Source organism: Acanthochromis polyacanthus, chromosome 12, assembly GCF_021347895.1.
Source record: "Acanthochromis polyacanthus isolate Apoly-LR-REF ecotype Palm Island chromosome 12, KAUST_Apoly_ChrSc, whole genome shotgun sequence".
In the NCBI taxonomy this organism is placed as follows: domain Eukaryota; kingdom Metazoa; phylum Chordata; class Actinopteri; family Pomacentridae; genus Acanthochromis; species Acanthochromis polyacanthus.
In genome coordinates, this window is record NC_067124.1 from 27,321,918 (window position 1) to 27,344,669 (window position 22,752).

The 22,752-nt window shown below is 39.1% G+C and overlaps 1 pseudogene; it reads left to right on the forward strand.

Moving 5' to 3' along the window:
* The window catches only part of LOC110954857 (raftlin-like), a 135,462-nt pseudogene that overhangs the window by 105,257 nt on the left and 7,453 nt on the right, over positions 1 to 22,752 (forward strand).

The following is a 22,752-nucleotide window of genomic DNA, read 5'->3' on the forward strand; positions in this document are numbered from 1 at the left end:
TTTGTTTTTTTTCTACAGTGAACATGTAAATTACTATTGTTTTCAGTGGTTTTATAAATTAGTATCTGTAATTTAACAAAACAAGATAAATCTGTAAAATAATAGTTTAATATCATTTACCATTCTTCTGTGCTCAATATACATCATTTTAATTTTCGAAAATGCGGATTTAAATTCAGTAAAATAGTGTCATTTTACAGTCAAACATTCAAAATGCAGATTGTTGATTATGTAGAGTTTGTTTTCTTACACTTAACCTTTTTCTATGATTTTTCTAGTGCTTATGTGTAATTTAACAAAACAACCTTTCAGAAGGGCATTCACAAAGTGCTTTGACAGGTATAACATAAAAATATGACAAAAATGTACAGAATGGATAGCTAATCAAAAGCTGGTTAAAGGGACGACATCACATCAGGGGATTAAGAGAGAAGCTGAAGAGAAAATAAGATAGAAATAGATTAAGATCAGGAGGTTAGACAGAGGGACTACAAGCAGTGAAAATTTTAAAAGGGGTAAAAAGGCAGAGTGATTAACGAGAAGTAAAAGAGAACTTTACTGGAAGGCGAGTCTATAAAAGTGGGTTGTAAGAAGTGAAACCAGAAGTGAAAACCACAAAACGGGCAAAATCAGTTAAAAACGTTTAAATGTTTATGCCATTCGTCATACATTCATACATTATCATAGCATGATAGTTCATATTAAGCATAGGTGGATTCAGTTTGCAAAAAAACTATACATATATATATATATATATATATATATATATATATATATATATATATATATATGTACACAAGAGGGTCCAGCAATACTGGCATGACAAATTTGGCTGTCTAAAGCTGTAGGTGTTTGCTGGATAGCCTTGTATCCAGACCTGTTTTTGCGCACAACGTCATTCAAGCAACTTTAAGAGCTCTCTGCTGTCTACTCATTTGAAAGACTGTGTGCTACAAATCAATATACAGCGGCGGGTTTTTGTACATGTTGACAAATATTTGGAACAAACAGCTTCAAAGCTGATTTGATATGTGCAGTCAAAGACTTCACACCTAGATACAAATACACAGACACTCCAAACTCAACACTTGAGGTTTCAGCTTGTGTACACCCCTGTTGTTTATCCTCTCCTGTGTCATTTCAGTGCTGTTTTCAGCTGCTGCGTGTCACTGGCTGTCACCCTGCCACTCCAGCTATCTGATTCTCCCCTGCCACTTGCTTCTGTGTCTTTTAATCCCCACACTGTCACTCCCTGTTTTCGGTGCAACTGTGTTTGCATGCCTCACCCTGCGACCTTGAGTATGTTAGTCAGAGGGGGATGGAGAACAATTTTACTGAGGGCGTACGGTGGTTTTTGCAAGTGTAAACAACTTATTCTCAGTCGGCCCGCTGGCTGCTCAGCTCAGCTCTCAGTCAATAGGCGCAAGATAATGTTTATTCGTGCACGCAACCAGTGCATTCCCCTGGTGGACTCAACGCCCCCAGCAACAAACTCCTTCTCTTCCACTTCCCTGGTTCTCGCTCTTTTTCTCCTCTGCTGAGAGTCTGCTTGCGTTATCACCAGAGACAGGCTGCTCCCTGTAGAGCAACGAGACAGAAACCCTGTGTCGATCTCACCTGAGTGATCCCTGTTGCGCTGGCAGGGAACCGACGGCGGGCCTCAGCGCCTCACACTTTCCAAAACGGCTTCTTTCCAATTATGTGCCGAGCAGGAAGGGCTGACGAATGGAGTGGAGAGGAGCTGGAATGGGCGAGAAAGGGGGTGATGGAGGGAGCAGTGGAAGAGAAAAGGCGAAGGGGCAGGATGGGGTGAACAAGGACAATGTCTGTATTTGAGAGAGCCAGTCGACGTCTGAGAGATGTCTTCAATTGAGCGTGCTTGGGTCCTAAATGGATTTTCAGGGAGGGGGGAAATAAAAGAGTCTGTCATCCTCCCCTCTATCTCTCCCTGTGTCTTGCTTACTCCCTTTCTCTATCCTCCTCTCCCTCCCTTTCCCCATGGGTTCTCCCACCACCTCTCATCCCCTTATTATTAGGGCCCAGTAATGAAATGTGGAGTGTCTTGTATTGGTGCCTGGGTCCCAGCAAACTGTATTAGCGTGTAAATGGTGTGGGAGTAATGAGAAAGCACTCAGGCCAGCTGGGAAGACTGGACCATGGGGCATGTATTGTGTCCGAGTGTGTGTGTGTGTGTGTAATGTGCATGTGCATCAAATGAATAACAAGAGACGTTGGGTGTAGAGGGGTCCTGGCTCATGAGGCCTGAAGTGGTGTTTCTGTGCGGGATTCCAATCCTGCGATTGTTAGCCCCCAACCGAAGAGAAGCTTAGGAAATCTATTTGGTCAGCAGCACACAGTTTCACTATTGGCTTTACGAATCAATGTCTTCATGTCGCTCACTTAATTCAAGTCTTTTTAAGGTGAATAATGCAGGTTTTATATTGTGTGCCTTACAGTGTGACTTCATTAACTCAGCGGCCACATTTTGCCATCACTAAAATATCTCCATCTTTTTAAAGCTTTGGTTCTTGGTCGTGATCTTCGAGACGCAAAGCACTGCTCGTTCTAAATCCTCTCAGCTCCTGCATTCTCCTTGCTTCCGAGCTGTAATTAGCCTCTGTTTAGCTGTCGAGCATGAAAACCAGCAGGGCTCTGGGTCCTGATGTAGCTCATAATGTCTTCTCTGCTTTTTTTTAACATCCCAGAAGGGGAATACCTGCTCCTTCCTTTTCACACTGTCTCCTTGCATAATGTATAAGTGCCTATTGCTCATACAAATGGCCCACACCACTGGCGATGTAATAAAGGGTTGTGCGTGAATGTGGCTGAGTGATATCATTCCATTTCCTCTGGCCTGGAGGCTCTGGAGGAGCAGGAGAGACAAGACAGACACGCTCCATCCAGTAAATACTCTTTTCACGCTTGGATTTTTTTCCCTCCTTTGCAGATTTGCTGCCTAAGTCGGTGGAAAGTGTCTTCATCTTCCAGGAGGCAAGCGAGGGCGAGCCGAACGCAGCCACCCCGACATACGACGCCATCGTAGTGGAGCAGTGGACTATCATTGACGTGAGTGGAGAGATTTTTCTTCTTGTCACAGGGTCACAGGTTTTATGCTCTCCGCCACCAGTGGAGAGGAATCTGTGCTCTCGTCACATCAATTGCACAGATTTTCAGTACATACTTGTGTTTGGAACAGCAGATTTTTCATTTTAAAACACACAGTGGCTTTTCCTCTTCTTTAAGAGTCTGGTCCTTTAGCATTAAAATCAGCACTCTTCTTGCGCCCTTCCTCCAACTCCTCATCCTTCAGCCAACCTTTCCCTGAACAACCCCAAAGGCAAATCTGGCAAATCTCAATTTATGGGACATGTGTCGCGGCCGCTTGTCTTATCAGGAGCAAACAAGCCCTTATCTGCCAGCCGATTAGTGTCTCTCCTCAACAACTTCCAAGTTGGAAATTGATTTCTGTCTAGAATTGAAGGCTTTGCAGCCATTTCATTGCCTTTCATTTGTATGTATGTGTGTGTGTCTGTAAGTGTGTGTCTGCATGTATACATGTTTGTGCATGTGAGTGTTGACGAGTTTAGTTTTGTGTGTCTGTATGTGTTTGCAGATGCTATCTCTGTAATTGAATCTGGACTTTTTTTGTGGCCTGTGGCTGTCCAAGTGTGAAAGGAGACTTTTGTCCTCCAAATGTGGCTCTCTGATTGACCAGCCCAGCGCTGATGGCCACATTTGCCAATAAAAAGACTCATGCAGTCATCTGGCGGGAGTAGTACAGCCTCCCCTCGTCTGGGATGAATGGTAATACTGTTACAGCTTAATGGATTTCAAGGCTTCCTCCGAAACATCAACAGAGAACGACGCCAAACCAAGTGTTCCAGCAGATCCAATCAACTCGTCCACTGGGACTTTATCAAAACTGTTTCACCCGAGCGATCTGCACCATGCCCAATCAGATTGACAGCACACTTACTCATAAAGGCCCCATTATTTGTGATAACTGCCTAAAATTGATATGCAAAGTATCCTCGCAGCTCATTATTGTTTCAGTGCCGAGATAATTACAATGAAAAAATAAGGCTGAATATTGATTGCAGCCGTGTTCTTTTTTTTTTTTTTTTTTTTTTGCTCCTTTATATACATCATCTTCTTTTCTCCCATGTGCTTTACACTTTCATTTATCTACATGTCTGGCAGGTGGTTAGATGTAGGAAGCTCAGAGAAGAGGAGGAGGCGCTGCTTCACTAAAGGAATGCAATCATTCATATTGTCCGTAGGAGTATATGATTTAAGGGACATTACTGTTCAGTGAATGAGAAAAAAATGTGTTTTTAATAGGTTAGTTCACAAACAAGTTGCAATTGCAACTAATCCAAAAAATGTGCATGTTAAAAGTGCTTTTAATGGCATTAAATCTACATGGTGGAGCTAGAGATGAGTCACAGCACATCAGTAATATTTAGTTTAAAATTAGAAAAAGGTCTGCAGTACCAGAACTCAGCTTTAGACCAGCTCAAAACCTGCTGTGTTTCAATATTATATTAGTTTAGGTGTAGATTTTAGGGATGACACAGGGATATGTCCCCCTGAGTAGTTAGAACTTGTGCATTTCTATCTGCCAGTGAAAATATAAAACACAGAGGATTTTAGAAATGTTACCTGCAATAATGCCTCTAATAGCGGTGGATCTTTTTCCTTCAACACTGGATCTTCATTTGATCCCAAAATATGAATTATGAGCTCCTACAAACATTGAATCTTTTGCGACAAACATAACATTTAATTTGTATTTTAATTTGTTCTGGTATTTTTCCTTTACATCAATAAAGATGTTTCCACCATAAACTGATGCAAAAATGTGCCAAGGTGTATAGTAAGTTCACACTTTGGTTACAAACAGAAAATATAATCCAAGACTAACCTTGCTGACAATTAAGACATGACAATTACAATGAAACTACAAAAAATACATTCATCTCAGGCTGTTTATTTAGTTCATTTATTTAGTATATTCCCTATATGACATTAGTTTTATTTGGTTGGAATATTTTCCAGAAGATGTGATGTGACAACAGCATACATTGTTGTGTGTGAGACAAACACACTGGTGAAAAAAAGTCTTATTTCAAAACCAAATTATATACAAAAAAGTCAAAAAAGACAACAACCAAAAAATAAATGTCAAACTGTCAAAGACACAAGTGTTATGGGAAGTGTTGCTGCGAAATCGGCAGCAGAGCGCAGACTGGAGTAAACAGCACTGAAACAACTAAATGAAATGACAATCCACTTAAATAAATTCAAAGCGTATGTACACGAAGTGCAGTGTCTGCATCGATTCTGCATAAAAATGCCATCAGTGCTAAAGAGCTCACATTTGTTGTAGTAAAACAACAGACTTTGGACAGATGTCCTAAGTACATTAGAAGATGCAGCACTTCCTTGAACATGGTCTGAATAAGAACCGTATGGATGACGGTGAAGTGTCTCAGAATGAATAACCCATCAAGGGTTTCTGCTATGAAACTCCAATTAGGACCAGAATCTCATTGCTTGTGTCCTATGGGAAAATCAATATAGGAGCAGTCTTGGAACTAATGCACTGAGAGTGTCTTTTTTTATCATTTCATCAAACTTCATAGGAGCAATAACCAAACAAAACATGTTCGGTCTTCAGCTATTGTTGCTCTTAATATGTTTTCTTGCCATGAGCTGCTGCAGGACAATTTATTTATCAAGAAGGGAAAAGTGCATTAGCAGGAAGATGTTCTGTTTCAGTCTCTGTGTATCCAGATAAAACAGTGAAGGAGCACCAGAGCCACAAAAGCATCCATGTATGTGTTTTTTTTATTAAAAGATGAACTGATATTCAGCTCAGAATAACTGATGTGTCCAAGATGCTGAGAAGCTTCTCTTTCCTACCTTTTAAATATGTTTTTTAAGCACCATTATCCACTTCAGCTCAGCCAGAGCCAGTGGTGGGTCCATTATGGCAAATGCAGGTTGTGCAACAAGCTGTACTTTAACTTTCCAAGATGATAAACAAGATGTTATATATAGATCTATCACTTCTTACTAAAGAAAAAGGTTTATTGGATTATATACACACATGGTGAACACTTTGGTCAGAACTACGAAACAGGATTAGCGGTGACCAAGTGAATTGAAGGTTTAACTATGCATTTTTGGGCTATAATACCAGAGTTAGGGTTAGACTAAAATGCTATGAGCAGGTTATGTTCAAGATAACAGATCAGTCATACAAAAACACCTCTTATGATCAATCAGTTCTATTAAAAAATGCCAGTTCATTCTTGAAAGATCTCAGGAAGCTTGAGGCGTAGAAAGTGAGAGGGTCTCTGGGGAAGAAAAGATGTTTCTGAGTCTGTTCAAACCCTGACAAGCATAGGCATGAGAGATATATATGGTCAGTGGTGTTCCTTGCTTTTATTTTTACTTGCTTACTGTAAGGATTTTAAATCGGGCTTTACTGTTATATGTGCTGTTGTAGAAGGTGACTGATTAAAGCACTAAAGCCTTGTACTAGCTGACCTCATAAAATTTGCAGTAAGTCTACTTACTGGTTTAAATTTTTGATATTTGTTCTTTACTTGCTCCCGAGACTGCTCGTGCCTTAATGATGGGGCAGTGATACTGATAAGCTTATTAACTTGTGCATTTACACACTCAGTTGAGTCTTTGTGTTTTGGCAGCAGTAACTGCTTTGCTTTCAGCTCGTCTTTTATTTTTAAATTGCTCATATTAGTATGAGATTATACTTTGTTCTTATTGTGAGATATTTGTAGCAAGCATGAACAGTTGCCGACCTGTTCGTATTTGTGAGTGGTCCTCTGGTGTCCCTTTTTAAATGGAGAGGTTCTTACCCAGATTCAGAAACTTTGGGTTTGATTTACTGAGTTGATAACCAGCTTTGTGTGACTGTGTCGACTTAGTGAAGCGAGAGAACAGAAATATGTCCTGGGTATGTTGAATTTGCTTCATAGTACATTTGTTGCAACAAACCTTTTTTTTCATAATGTTCTACAGCATCTTTTAAGATTTATAGAATTGTACTTGCTATATAAATGTTTAGAACATTTTTTAACATGATTACACGTGAGATTATAATTAAGAAATCAAAGGGAATTCCAATCATAATCTTATACACAAAAGTCTGTTTTAAGGTCTGGAAGCAGGACTAAATATGCAAAAATATTTGTATTTAGCATTGAATAAGCCATGAGAATACACATACGTCTGAATTATTTTTTTAAATCTGAGGGTTTGGAGACTGAAATAAACTCATCCATCATGCCTGCTCTCAGGCTAAAAGCTTCAGGCAACATTAGCTACTACTAGTCTCATTCACCAGATTTAGACTTTGGGTATCGAATTGCCATTTCACGCAGCTTTCTGCTCCCCCTCTGCTATCTGAGAGTTACGGTTTTCAAAAGCTGCTTTGCTACAGAAAACAACATCCTCATAGCAGGAACCGACACAATGAAAAGGTGAAGTTTTGGCAAAAATTTGAAACGTGATGAGGCAAAGCTGGCTGTTTTTTCAGTGAATTTGCCATTTTGATGACCATGCTCACCTCCTTGTATGCAATAGTTTCACCAAAACAGTTCCCCCTGTCACTATTTTGCTGGGCCACCATGGCTGTATCTTGGACTTAGCACTGCACAAGACAACTGTGATCAGTGTAAGGGACTACAGTTTTTTTTTTCCATTATGGCAGAATGATAATGAGGTGCGGTCCAGTCTCCAGCATTAGTACAGTGCTATGGAGATAGGTTTAGTAATGCAAGACAACAGCAAGCATAACATACCCAAATCATGACCTGAACTGTGGGTAGTTGAATTGCATTATGGGTATTATAGGCACTATTGACAAGAAAGGTGCATAAATGGAATAAAACATGATTTCCCTGGTTCTGCTGCATGCACTGTTGTGGGAATCCAATACAAAACTGCAACAGCAATTACTTAGTATTGCATGTTCATATACAGCACAACAACTGGGCGATTTGTCAAGATTAAAATAATATATCTACAGTTTTATTTTCCGGTGTGGATCAAGCTTTGAAAATAATAACCCTTTATTTCCTGAGAAGCAATGTTTTTCCGTAGAGCTTACCCTCTTCCTAAATATGTTTTTTCAACTCCATGCCCACAGTATACAGAGCAAAAAAGTAATTTTCTCATACACAGAATACATTACGCAGCCATGCAGACTTTGCAGTGCTCCCAATAACTTGTAAATTGATATGTTAACTCAGTGAAGTGCTCCTTTAAGAGGAGAATCATTGTTCTAGAGGCCCAAAATCAATACATAGCTTCATATCTGACCATTCCTCTGTAAAAGATCATTCCTAAAGGGTCAGTTTCCTCTAACCCCAAAAGACCACATGCATTGACATGTACCAGTAATATCCTGTTATGCATGTAATCTTGGCTCCATGTGCTATGGAAGGAAGTGCTAGTTCAATGAAGTCCATCCTCTTTCAGCTCAAGGTGAGACATAAAGCTCCAAATCCCCAAACATCAAAACATAAAACTGGAATTATGTTGCATGGTCACATAATGTAAGGTGATATCAGGAATGGGTTTTTGTTGCTGACCCCTTTGAAATACCTCTTAGCAGAGCAATAATATTGGAATGGATGTTTGTTACTCTAATTAGGTATAGCAGAGATGCTGCATGGCTCTACTAATGTACCTATAATCACAATAAAAGAAAAAAGAAGCTGAACCTCCACAAGAAAATCATTACTTTACTGCAGTGGTTACCAGTGCTTGAAAAATGATAAGAGCTCCCTGGTTACAAAAACAGAATTTCTTGTTTATGAGTACTATTAGTGCGAGTAGAACATAATAAAAATAAGTGTTGTCTTATGAGCTTGGGGTTCTGCACTAATGATTTAAAGCAGAAAGAACTGTTTTCTCTCTTTTTGAGTTGTGATGGGTAGTGTGGAGACAGATTTAGTATGCAATGATTTTGCTTTGGTCTCTCAAGAAACAAGAATATATGAATTCCAATATTCCTGTTGTAGACTGTGGATATCATGGCATAACTGTCAGGAAGTAAAATGTTCTCTTCACCACTTCAGGCACTGCAGTTTGCTCACTCCTTGATCCTGGCAAACTCTTAACTCAAAAGACAAACCAGAAAATCTGCAGGGGACTTTAGAGAAAGTGTCTATTCCTGCAGAAAGACACCCTAAAAGTTGATATCACTGGAGTTCAAATTCAAGGAATGGCAGTCCAAAGTCAAAGCAAGTGAAAGGAGCTTAACAGCGACGACATTGTTGTCATTTATTCCAAGAATTCACTTGCATCCCCAGCTTTGAAGAGCAGCACTTCACAGACTCGAGAAACTAAATTATGTCTAAAATGGGATTAGGGCCCCACATCACAGCATCAGCATGGCAACAGAGGAATCTTTGAAGAAATGGTTTTAAGACATAAAAAAGGACACCTCAGTCACACACACGCACACACATATCACATCTGTGTTCAGTCATGCTTATCTCGTGGAAATCAGGTTCACACAAAATCCACCGGAGTCCACTGGGTTCAACAGATTCATTGCAGTAGATGGTGAAAGAAACAGTGGATGCAGATTTGTATAATTTTAATGTGTAACCTTGTGCATTATTTAAAATCTACAGCCATATATACAGGCTGCGACTCGGTCTGTGTTCTGTGTGCGATGCTGTTGACTGCATGCTGTGCAGAGAGCCGATCGTTAACGTGAACCGCCTGTCCATGATATCTCTATTCTCCCTGACTGAGGTGAGAGAAGAGCTGACCTACATAGAAGGAGAGTAATTTGCACCGTTCCTGCGAGTGAGAGGTCGCGGCCGCTCTGTCAGACAACGTGTCGATGATGCTGATAGCTGCAGGACGGAGGGAGAGGTTTGGGCTCATAGGGTGCAGGCTTTATAAGATACAGTAAGATACAGGAAATGATAGTAACATGTACCAAATAATGCACTTACATAAACTTTTCTGGTATTTTTTCTTGAGTATTTTTAATTCATGCAACTTTCTATTACGGATTTATTACATTTCAAAACGAAATATTTTATTTGTAACTTCACTATATTTATTGAAATGATTAAAAATCTAATGTAAACAGTGATTTCCCACCGTTTTGGTCTGTGAATCCTTAAAAAGAAACATCAGTGTCCTTTGTTACATTGCAGATATCTGCATTGTCAGCAGCTGCAACAGGGGCCATTGTCCTCTCAAAAAATCTCACATGGTTTAATTTAAAAAACATTTGAGGCTCAAAGAGGTCAAATAAAATGAGTCCAAATAAAATCCAGACATGGTTGCTGAGCTTTGTTTTGTTTTCTTCTTTCCTTCCTATTAATCATCTCACAGCAACTTCTGGTTTTCTAAGTTAGTAAGCGGTGAATTAAACTCACTACCTTCACTACGTTGAACCATTTGAATTAACAATCTTTTACATTTCAATATTTTTACATTTCTGCAGTACAAATACTTTCACTTTTGATATTAAAGTGCTTTCTGCTGAAAACAAATCATTTTACTTGTACAATTTTGACTGACTCAGAATGACTTTTACTTCTAATGAAGTTTTAAAGGATCTGAATTCTGCTCTCACCACTGCCTAGCAACCATATGATGGACGGCTGATAAGAATGAAGAAACGAGATTAAAGAAAATAGGCATCAGGCTGAAAGCGGCACCTGAAATGAACCAGTGTCGTGTGTTTGCAGCTTATTATCATGAGCAAAACTGGAGAGATCTGAGGAAGACCTGAGTCAAAATTGAGGTTACGATGATACAGGAACTAGCTTGTCTTAATCGTTTGTTCCTCTCTTCTCCTAAATAGGTTGTGGTTGAAAGTGTAACCTAAAAAATCATCTGTGTCTCAGCGAACCAGCCGGCAGGCTAATTTAACAAAGCAGTAAACAGAGGCACAGAGAAGAACTCTGGACCCCTGTCATACTTTTGCTCTTGGCCCTCTCTTTATTTAAAATAAAGTAATTAAGATTCCAGCTTTAAAGCCTTTGACTTGTCTCAGAACCTCCATTTGAAACGTCAGCTGCAACCATCAAATGCTCATATTTTCCGTCTCCCTGCTAAAGTGCATGATAAAAGCTTTCACCGACACATGATGAACCGTACCGGCTGATCCTTTGTTTTCCTAACTACCTCATCATGTGTTATCAGGTTACATAGTGTAGTCTTGACTCAAAAGTAGGCCAATGCCTTGTAAAAGCCCAATATTGAAAGCCCTCTGTAAGCCTTATTATTGTTGCAGTAATCCATTTTGAACCCCAGAAAAGGTCCCCTGAGGGATCAGGTAGAAGAAAACACTGAATAGATAAACAATTAAACTAAACATATAAAATGATACAATAGAATGAATAGCAAATAAAATAAATCTATACCCTTGTGATATTTTTACTGTTGTACTGTAGATTATTTTCATAGCCGATTATTATTGTTTGGTAGATACAATGGCAGATGGCGAAAAATGTCAATTACAATGTTTTGTCCACAACCTAAAGACATTTATTTTACACAGAGGAGGAAAGAAAGCAAAATTTTTTTTAAAAAGAGCTGCAGTCACAGAATTTAGACTTTTCTTTCTTCAAAAAATTCCAATTAATCATTTATGATAATAGTCGCCAATTGGTAAAATTACTGACAACTAATCGATAAATCATTGCAATGGACCCTGTGGTGAGATTTCTTTATCAAGGACAAGCGCGAAGTTTCAATCTCAGATTTTAAGATAAGATTAGCAAGTAAAATGTGAACATCTGCAATTAAACAGCAAGTCATCTGCTGATCATGAGTTACTGAAGGCATTTGTAGTTAAACTGCTACACAAACATTCATGCTAGTTTATCAGGTCGCAATAAAGGTAGTTGACCTATTAGTTAGGCTGGATACATATCAGTAATTGCTGTAACCGTGTACTTGAATGTCCACATGGTGTGACAGATTACAATTCTCCACCCAAATCCACCACATGCACCTGGTGGTCTGTCGGAAAATTTGCTACAGAGACTGCTGATGAACTTGTTTTACAAGAGAACATCTACCCAACCTGTGAGGAATCGCCTGCAGGAAGCTGACTTCAATCTTGTTACTCACACCAAGGCTTCGATCCAATGGCAAGATGGTGTCATAATCGGCTTCTGCAGGTGACCAGTGTTCACTGGGCAACAGTAAGATGGAGGTTCTTTTCACTGATGGCTCTCAGTTTCAGCTGTTCAGGGCAGACGTCGTGTTTGGCATCATGCAGGGGAACGCTACTGAGAGTGGCCCATGGAGGGGGAGGAGTGATGGTATGGGCAGGGATATGCAATAGACAAAAGACCACGTCTGTACTTCATCAATGGACAAAGACCACGTCTGCACTTCATCAATGGACAAAGACCACGTCTGCACTTCATCGATGGCCACCTTAGAGCCACATCGAGATGAAATCCTCACACCTGTGGTTATGCCTTTCATTCGCTGCCATCACTTGATGTTTTAAGAAGACCACATGTGACCTCATGTCTCCACAATATGCACCGGGCCTCCATCGTACCAACTGAAAATGTTTCAGAAATTTTCTTCTTTATTCTTGTTTGTAATTCTGTACTTATTACAAGGTATAAATACAGAGACATTTTTATGTAATTTTCAGAAGAATTTGTTTCTCTGCATAGCTTTTTCTTTATTTGGAAAGTTTTGCAAATATTGCTAAATATTTTGTAAATGCTTTGAAAGGGGACCAGTGAGTCTTACCTAAGGTCGCTGCAGTGCTTTGAAAAGTGGATGCTGCACTTCTGTTGCTGTGACAACGCCTCAGGTTGAGCGAGGCTCGCAGCAGCAGCATCTCAATGGCCTTTTTTAAAGGTATTTGCTTCATCATTACTGGACTGTGGCTGCAAACCTGTCGACCCCGATCGTCTGCAAAAATACAGCTATATTCAGGGCCGGTGGAAAACAGCATTATGGTTTGTTATGTCTACCTTGCAGAGTCAGTGGAGGGGGTTGAAAGAAAAACAATAGACCTGTGTTTTTGTTGAGCTGACTCTCGGAGTGCACTGTGAACTTCAAATTGACCTGCAGCTGCACCCTCCTCCGCCGCAGGCCTGAAAACAAACTCTGTCTCAGGTCTGTGTTTCCAAACACTAGATAATATATCTCTATACCTTATCTGGAAGCGATAAAGGGGGAAGGGGAGTTTAGCAATAAAAAAAACTTCAGTATAAGATGAGGGTTATTACAGGTTGTTTTAGCTACAGTATCAGCTGTGACAGTAAAAGAAAAATACAGATTCTTTTCTTCCTGGTGATGCCCTTTAGTAAAGTAGTGGGACCAAAATGTTTTTAACTGTGTGAAAAGGTGAGCTCAGGATAAACCAGTCTAAAGCAGCTTTGACCGAAGAGGTTAAGCTACAGGTTCTCTGTCCCCTCACTGTGCAGCCCTTCTTTAAAGTCCCTCAGATAACATCAAATATAGAGATGGCGATGTGATTACTTTGTTTTGTAGCCTCACAGGTTGGTGCTGGAGTGCTGATGCTGTGAGGTGGCTTCGCATAATAAGTCAGAGAGAGCCAGAGAGTCGCACTCCAGGGACTGTGATTAACTCTCACCTACTCCAAAGAACAGCAAGCCATTACAGAAAAATTATTTCTCAATTTACTTTCTGGGCAGGCTTTGAAAAAGAGTATGTTTCTGGGAGTAGTTCCAACATAAACCAGCAAAAAATGTAGATGCGCCGCTCCCTGTAGGAACTTAGGAAGTAATGCTTGTGTAAATAATGTCTGGAGCAGTGTCTTGTATCCTCTCGATTAGCTCTGTGCAACCTACAACTTTGCTCCCTGTTGGTTTCTACCTATTCTGTCTATCCAGCCAATAAGAACCTGTAGAAGAAAAATGTCAAGTTGTGCAACGGTGGGTTTAAAAGGAAGAAAAGGAGCAGTGTATGCTGTCACCACCATTAGATACAGCTGCAGTATCAGAAGTATATGTACGAGCAGCATAAAAGTACTGCAGTTACTGTATTCAGAAGTAACAGCAGTATTAGTAAGAGCTCAATAGTTAGCAGAAGGGAAAGTCATTCTTAGTTGCTGGAATATTAAATATTGTGGTACCAACTGTTATTATAGTAGATATTACAATGATCCAACCAGCAACTAAAAGCAACACAGCAATTGTAAAATGTGAAAAGTTTAACTGTATTTTTTTTTTACCAATTCACTGTGATTTTAGAGTTTTGCTATATTACAAATGAAACAGAAAAAAGTCTTACTTACATTTTAACCCTAAAAAAGTCTGTCCAAAACTGTAAACACCATTCCCATCATCGCAAAACTGTATTTAATATTAATTTCAAAAATCTGCTTATTATGTGTGTAATAGTACTTTGGTCCATCACCAATTTCAGTTTAAATTAATCCAGTTTTACTCTATTTAAATCAGCTTCAAATATCACTGTTTCACTGTTTTGTTTGTTTGTTTGTTTGTTTTTGAACATTTATTGTATTCAACTATTTTTAAACATATTTTTCAGGCATCCTGTTTCCTCTTTTTTTTTTTTTTTTTTACAGTATTTTCATTTTTTATACTGTAGTAACAATAACATTACATGCAGCAATTTTATATTTATTTCCTTTGTGCTTCTTTAGTGTCCATCATTCATGTATTTTCATATGCATGCTTTTGACAATTCAATCACTTTTTAAATTAAGTGTTTCTTCTTTAATTAGTGTTCTTTTTTGCTTTATAGGAAATCATTTGCCTTATGAAATCAGATTTTATACTTGTATCCTATTCTGTTCATACATGTGATTATTTACTGCTGTAAATTTGACACATCCTATGAGTTTTGTCTTAGCTGCGCAGTTCCACTTCCATTTGTTCATGAATGTGCTCAGAACAGTTGTCTTTGTGTACCTATTTTCCTAAAATTGGCATTTGCTTTGTTTTTATTGTGTAAATCCTTAAACCTGAAATACACAATATTTTATCACAGTTACAGATGTCATATGTTCATACGTTGAGAACACAACATGGATGTCACAGTCTCACTTTGACTCTCTGTTCCAACTAGAACCCTTATTTCCACAATAAAACGTTTTATTTACGAACTCTGTCACTAGTAAAGCTGCAGTGAACAACTACTTTGTTTCCAGCTCCAAATCAGGAGCAAGAGAAGTAAGATATCCTGCTCATCATTACTTTATTAGTCTCCCTGACTGGATATTTTCTACAGAAGCGTGCCAGACAAAAGGACAGTTTTTAAAAAGCTGCTAGTCTCTCTCGGTTTTGTATTTTACTCTGAAGTTTTTATCCAGTTTTTATGAATTTGAGCTCCTTCAGGGACAATGGGACGCTCATCTAACGCAGGCTCTCTGTGACGGAGGCTGGTGAAGGCGGTGTAGGGTAGATTCACATGAAAACCTCGCCTGGCGCTGCTTTAATTAGAAGATTTTCACACTTCGCAGTACTGTGACAGCTAATGTGGCGGATGTAGGTGTGATGCATTCTGGAGTCAGTTCATGTACAGTTGATCGGTGCTCTATGAATAGGGTCTGTGAAGTACTTTGTTCATGCTCACTGCCTCCTTGACTCATATCAGTACTTGTATTGCACCACTGCGTGTAACAGTCTGGAATTTATGAAATGAAGTGTAACAGCTTGAATGCTTTCATTTTAGTCTCGTCATTCATTTGATCTTTGTTTTGCAGAATCCATAACTTAGGAATTTCTAGAGAATGTTGAGTTGTTTTTTGAGGTGCGTGCGTGCGTGCGTGCGTGCGTGCGTGCGTGCGTGCGTGCGTGCGTGCGTGCGTGCGTGCGTATGTTGAAGTAGGTGGATAAAATCTGATTGACACGTGTTGCGGTTTTTCGTTTTCAGTTGATACCCAACATGGCATGACGGCAAACCACACACATCCTTAGTCTCCGAGCAGGGTTTTTTTTTGTGTGTGTTCTGAAAGCAGATTAAGTAATGTGTATATTTCAGTCTGAATAACTCTTTTCCCTCAAGTCAAAATAAGCATTTACATTTTTGTGCTTGATTTAAATCCATCAGTGCAAGTACGGCTCATTTAATTGTATTTTAATAGTGTAAACAGTATCATAATGTTTACCACAAAGTGAGCAGCTTCACATGAGCAGTCTGTTTGCTCAAGGACTTACTGTGCTGACAAATACTTGTCATGAATAGAGATGGTTGCCATGTTGACTCATGGCAGCCAGGGAGTTTCTGCAGCAGTTGATTTATGTCTCGGTTTTTATTCTTTCCTGTGTACACTGCTGCTGAAACAACATCTCCCACAGCACAATGCATTGTATTACAGCCATCATATCTGAGACGGAAGGTATTTTTCAAAATGAGATTCGCGTTTGTAAGTGATGCTGACAGCGCTTGATTGCATTTCATACTTTGATGCTCTACAGCGGTAATCACGGTAGCACTGTGCAGCATAATATGCATGCACACGATTCACTGTGCTGCCGTTTAAGGTTAGAAGAATGAGGATTATGTGCGGGTTTAGGGCTGTTTGGGTTGATTGCAGGTTGTAACGGACGTGTTGTTTTGTTCACAGGGTTTGCAGGTGAAAGCTGATTATGTCCCTCTGCTGCAGTCCCTGGCCACATATGGATGGAGACTCACATGTGTGCTGCCAACTCCTGTAATCAAGACTAACAGGTAATCACCTTCATCTGATTACTAAAGAGGTGTCAAGTAATCTGTGACCTCTCATGACCTCTGTTGGCAACCAGAAGGAATTGCAAGAATAGCAACTGCAAGTGTTCGACTTCTAAAACAAGCATGGGTCATGGCTTAGGTATGGCCTGGAAGGCAAATACTTATGCACACATGTGCTTAGCATTTCATATTTATAATTATTTAAAATTATTTTGCAGAGAGTTGTTTTGACTTTGACATGATAAAATACAATAAATCCTCTTTCTCTCACTGTTGATAACTGTAACCTGAAAACATGTGATCCACTGCAGTGCTCAGAGATGCTAGAAGATCTTTATGTGCTGAATTATTTTTTACAATGAGTAAAAGCTACAATTGAAAGCCTCCATTGAGATTTACTTACGTGAAAGCATAGATGTAGATTTCAGAGGGAATGCAGGACATATGTAGCCCTCATTATCTAGAAGAAGTGCATTTGTCCACCCCCAAAAAAAACATGAAAGAAAGGGCAGATGCTTTTTCTTCAGCATGTCGTATATCTGTGATATGTCCTGAATATGACGAGAGTTTTAAACATGAGCATAATTCTTGCTAAAACCTTGAACAAATGAGCTACTAAAGCCCACAAGTTTATAAATTAATTTCAAATTACTTTATAAGAAGGTGTAGGGTGCACATTAACTCTCCCAAACAATAAAAATAAAAGAGGACAGAAGTGTAAATTATGCTTATTCAATCAGCAAGGTAGAGGAAAGTTCATCTACAGGAGAATAAATATTTGAAAGCAATAGAGAATGCCTGAGGCCTTACTGCTCCATTCTATTTCGAATTGCCAGCTGGTTTTGAAATTTTGTGTTTTCCTTTTACATACAAAAAGGCATTTCAACTATAAATGAATGTAGGAAGGAATGAACTACTGCATACAAATTCACTTGAATGAAGGAAAGTGTTTGACGCTCAAAATATCTAATGCATCCCCACACATTTTAACTGAAATCTAACTGTAAATGTAAATGAGTATTCATTATGCAGAAGGACTCCTTTCTTATATCTTTGTTATTGGTTTATTATTGATGCATTTGCATGTAATCCCTATTTTAATGGTGTATCTGGTCAAGGTGAAGCTGATCATACAATTTACATGAACGACATCAATCTGCAAAGGATAGCACAAGCACAAAGTACTGCATGCCTCTTCTGACATAATTAAGTTGTGGAGAAGAGATTTTTAAAAAGAGCTACAGAAAAGTGAATCTGAAAACTGGGGCCTTGGGTAGAAAGTTATTGAACAACTTAAAAATCCAAAGTTATACACTGGAATATTCCTGTGAAAACTGGAACACGGCATAAAATACAATACGCACAAGCTATTGTTCACAGAAATATGTCAGCTTTTGACAGAAATTGACCTAAATCTCTGTCAATTTCGACTGAGCTTTGAGGAGCGTAGTGGCTGGGCCTGTGTGCATTTTAAAAGCAGCAGCTCTGACTGTTGGTGGAAAATCTCTTCAGAGAATGTAACGGTTCCTCGCCTGAGCCTGTGCTGACTCATCACTCCTGGCTGTTATATGAGTGTACATCCGCTTTTGGTCAAAGGTCTCGCATGTTCTCAGATACGCTGAAGTGCTTCATTTGAAAAACAATTTGTTCCTCACCATGGTGACGACTTATTTTACCGAGTAAGTACTTCTCACCAGTATCAAACACAAAATGGAACAAAAACAACATGCACATAAAAGAGGTCAAAAGTCTTCAGACTCTATTAGAGATGCTTTAGCTTCCAGTGCAGTCAGATAACTTTTCTCACTGACAACAGATGACTATGAATATAATTTATATGAAAGTATATGGCTAAATGCTATGCACAGTCATGCAGTGAGCGGAAAACTTGAAGTAGTTGTGCAAGAGTGAAAACTACTGTGAAAAGTACTATATGAGATACTATAGAAGTCACTACTATACCTGTCAGATTATATTATGTAAATAAAAATGACCAAAATCACTGCTTCTAAAGCTTAAAAGAAACGAAGAATCACCAGTGCAAGATCAACATTAAGTGTCAGAAGTACAACACACTTATTGATCCAGTACATACAAAAAGTCTGCTAAAAAACAAAATAAACTACCATCCTTATCTTGAATACAGGGAAGTGAGCCATGAAACTGTGGCTCCGTTCCAAAGTTGGGGTTTTTAAGGGGGTTTCAGCAAACGTGCATGGGATTTCGAATGAGGTTTTCTTACGTCTGGTTTCACTTTACTCTGTTTAACTAAAAAGAAAAAAAACCCTGTAATCTTGTATAATCAACACATTACCCTCAAACAGTTAATAACTAGCTTGGTTGGCAACAAACTGATCATACAATAATCAAGTCCTACTAAAGCATGACAACAAATAAAAAAAGGCTTAATACACTTGGACATAATGCTCTGACAAGGACATTTCAATAGTAGATAAAAGATGCTGTCAGTGTCAGCTGTTGCTATAGCAACTGAAACCATCTTCAAATCCAGGCAGAAACGTACATGTCTATTCTTGTAACAATCATGAGTAAAAACATATGTCATATATAAAGTGATCAGATATAAAATGGTATGTCAGATTTTTTTTAAATCTATTATTAACCTGAATAAAACAGATAAAGCCTTACAGGTCCTGCATATCTTACTGACACTTATAATATTCTCTGTCCAAATTGCAACGAATACTAATATTAAAGTACTGAAAGAAAAGGCTTTCTCTCATCAAGAAAAAGTGTCAACAAGAGGTTAGCTTGCCAGTACTGTTCATTATTTAAAGGAAGTTTAAAAAAAAGTAAATGTTTAACACACAGCATCCATATTATACTTTGCAATTTTAGTAGTGAACTAAAATTTTTATTAAGTAGACTTTTTGACACAAACAATAACTTAACTGTTAATAACGCAGACTTGATATAAAAGATGGGCATGATATCACTCATCAATTGACTACTGCCATCCTGTTTTTGAACCTGGATGTAGCAAGCAAGTGGTGGATCTGACTGAGGATCTGAAGAGACAACGAATATCCATACTAACAAGGTCACCTGACTTTAAAATATATCCTGTTTTATTGTCTATTTACCTCTAAATGGGACCATAATTTACTAAATAAACATCATGCTGTATTGAAAAAGACTTGATACTAACAATTGTGACCATAAGCTTAATAGGAAAATGTTGACTGAGACAAAAATCCAGTGAGAAATTGGGTTATTTTCTCATAGACTTTTATACAATTGGAATTGTTTTTGCAACAAGAGGAGTCACCCTCTGCTGGCTGTCCAAAAGAATTGAAGTTTAGGGCACTTCAGCAGACTTTATGATACACCCATTTTCTACACACAGACTATGGTTATTTAAATCTCACACCAGTTAGCTCTGCTGTTGCTACAAGGCTCTCCAACTGGATGGAACCATGGAGCCAAATATGTGAGCACCATCTTTGATTCCAGCTCTTCCAAATACATCCACAGATATAATTTAGGTATTTTATAGGCAAGTCTTGCCGTTCAGCAGCCATCTTTCTAACACCTCCGGGCAGTTATTTTGAGCTAATGAGACCAGGCTCCTATCTGGGTCACTGAGACATAATAAACTGCATGTGTAGAATCACCAATCAAATGTGATTTTAAAAATGCTCTAAAATACTAGAGACTGAGGACTGAGGTTTACAAGTGGTGATCCTCACAGGTAACACTTGTACTACAAATGCACATGGTTTTACAACACTGCGCTTGCATCAGTAAATCAAACACAATTGACTGAATCCTTCCTGGATCAACTGTAGCAAGGAGACAATGGTTTCAGGATTAGAGGTGGGACATGTATCATAAAACCACAGTTTTCAGGGTTATAGAATTCTGTCATAAATTTCTATTCAAGATTTTTTAAGCAGCTATTCTTTAAGATGCTTCCTTATATGGTCTCTGGTTTTAATAGCAAATTCCCTCTTTCTGTCTCTCTGCTTGCTATCCCTCAGCAAGAAAAAAAGAGAGGAAGCACAAGAGGAAATTTCATATCAAAAAGACTTTAAGTCTAGTTCATCCTGCCTCTATTTGTCAAACTCTGACCGCTGATACCTCATTTATGCTCCAACTAAACTCTAAAAAAGCATTTGCACTGCCAAACAAGGTCTGTGGATCACGTATACAAGCAACCCTTTAGGAAGGGATATCTATAGTAGGAATGATTTCAGGCACCCATAACTCTTTTAGTGTACACACAGGCACTAAAAAAATGTGAATCTGTTCTTTAAAATATATTATGCCAAGCTGTGTCACACTGATGAAGTGTACATGCAGTGTTTCTATCAGCGCATTGACCGATTGTTTGCTCTGCCACCTCAGCTGGTCATGTTTGCTGCTCTTTCACAGCATAGCTGATTAATTACCTCTCTATTTTCATCCTTTTGTTTTTTTCTACACTCGCCCTCCTCTCTCCTCTCTTTCAAAATGCCACAACACAACAGCACAACATGGCTAATTAATCAGAGTCGGCCTAGATACAGTACAAGACGGGGCTCATTTCTCTCCCTGCCTCTGAAACATTTTGCGCGTCGAAATAATGGTTGATGATCTATTTCAGATTAGCAATAGTCATTACGCTTGTTTTTGTGGTGTTGACGCCTCCATTTTTAAATAGGAAATTTGCAAATGCACGTGTTTTTGTGGGGTTTTTTGTAGTCTGAGTGTTTTCCAGCCTGCACTTCATCTGGAGGGGTCGGATAAGTGTCAGTGATCTCGACAGCGTCTGAAATTAATGCTAACTGGTGCTCAGCCGCTTCTCCACACAACATTAATTCATGTAGTTGTCTCAGAGCATGCATTCATGTTCGCCGCATTCAATTAATGTAGATGGTAATTACATTTTGGAGCCATTAACTACAGTAAGTGTGAATATCTGTGCATTAACTGTGGAACAATAAAAAACAAGGAGACAAGGAGGTTCAGACAAATTTGCTAATTAAAGCAGGTATCTAAATTTGTTGGCGACTAAGACGTGATTTACACGTTATGCTTCAATGTTAGTGAGGTGGATAAAAGATTTCCACTGTCAGTGCAGCATTTCATGTGTCAGGCGCTTTTTATTTCAAGTGGCAGTTTGCAGCAGAGTTGTGTAGCCGCCTTTTCCCTACAGATGAAGCCACCAACAGGTACATTCACACATAAATGGGCACAGGCTGTTGCTGTTCTATATGGCTTCAAGTTATAATAGTGCGGCTGACACTGACAGCCAAGAGTGGGTTCAGTAAAGGCCTGTAATTTTCTAAGCCATCCACTCCTTTCTAGTTTAATGGGCTGGGGCTTTTTGCTGGGAACTCCGGCTAGTTTTCAGCTTTGATTCAGCAGGAAGCCGTCCAGCATTCTTGACAGTGTAGAAAATAGCTTATGGATAAATGGTAGAAGGAAGGAGGTAATGGAAAAAGAGGTTGTGGTGGGCTTTGGATGGTTTAGATAGTAAGCCTTCTGCTGGAGGAATCTCAAGTCTATTTGATGTTGAGAAAGGGAAGATTTGTAGCAGGATTTTAGGGTTCTGCAGCGATCATAAACCTGCCATCTTTCCTCATGTGCAAGGTTGAGCGCGCAGCTTAACTTTGAAAAGCATCCAACTTTAGTGTGTGTGTCCACATGTGTGCACGTGTTATTGAACTTGTGTCAGATAGCAGCACAGGGCAACATATCTCCCTTTAAGCCGCGCCCAATAATAGCAGGAGAGAAAAGGGGGAATAACACAGAAGCAAACAATAAAACTGTCACAAATCAGGCTGTCACATGAGATAAGAGTTAAAACCGAGCGGGCAGCTTTTCAGCGAGAGCATAGTGGGCTAAGAAAAAGACTGTGCATGACAAAGATGAGCAAACGAAAGAGTGAGTGTGAGAGACAGGAGGCCCACTCAAAAACGAATCTGCATTTCCTGCCATGATTAATCTGTCAGCGTGAGTACTTGTGCAGATTATCCTTCTCAGAACACAGGGGTGTGACATGTGCATGGGATGGAGGATTACATTTGGGGAAATGGAGGAAATATA